The 441-nt window shown below is 43.8% G+C and overlaps 1 pseudogene; it reads right to left on the bottom strand.

Annotated features, from left to right (window-relative positions):
* Positions 1–359: 359 nt before the first annotated feature.
* Positions 360–441, bottom strand: LOC117798216 (annotated as a pseudogene; the record flags this gene model as incomplete).

Here is a 441-nt window from a genome sequence, read left to right as displayed (position 1 = left end):
CCTCTTAACCTAGCCACCCTTTTCTCCAGGATGCCTTCCCTAATCCTTGGTGTATTAGTTTGCTAGGGCTGCCGAAACAAAATACCCCAGCCTGGGTGGTTTAAACAACAGAAATGTATTTTCTCAAAGTTCTGAATGTTGGAAGTCCATGATCAAGGTGTCAGCAGGGTTGGTTTCTGCTGGGTCTCTCCCCTTCGTTTGCAGACAGCTGCCCCCTCGCTGCTGCTTCCTATGGTTGTCCCTCTGTGCATGGCACCCTTGGTGTACCTCTGTGTGTCCTAATCCCTTCTTGTAAGGATTAGACTAAGACCCACTCTAAAGGGTTCATTTTAACCTAATTACCTCTTTTTATTTTTTTTTTAAATATGGATCGCTTCATGAATTTGTGTGTCAACTTGTGTAGGTGTCATGCTAATCTTCCTCTTATCATTCCAATTTTAG

This window comes from Ailuropoda melanoleuca, unplaced genomic scaffold (genome assembly GCF_002007445.2).
Source record: "Ailuropoda melanoleuca isolate Jingjing unplaced genomic scaffold, ASM200744v2 unplaced-scaffold28852, whole genome shotgun sequence".
NCBI classification, from domain to species: domain Eukaryota; kingdom Metazoa; phylum Chordata; class Mammalia; order Carnivora; family Ursidae; genus Ailuropoda; species Ailuropoda melanoleuca.
Note: the sequence above shows the minus strand (reverse complement) of the source record. Positions and strands in the feature narration are given on the sequence as shown.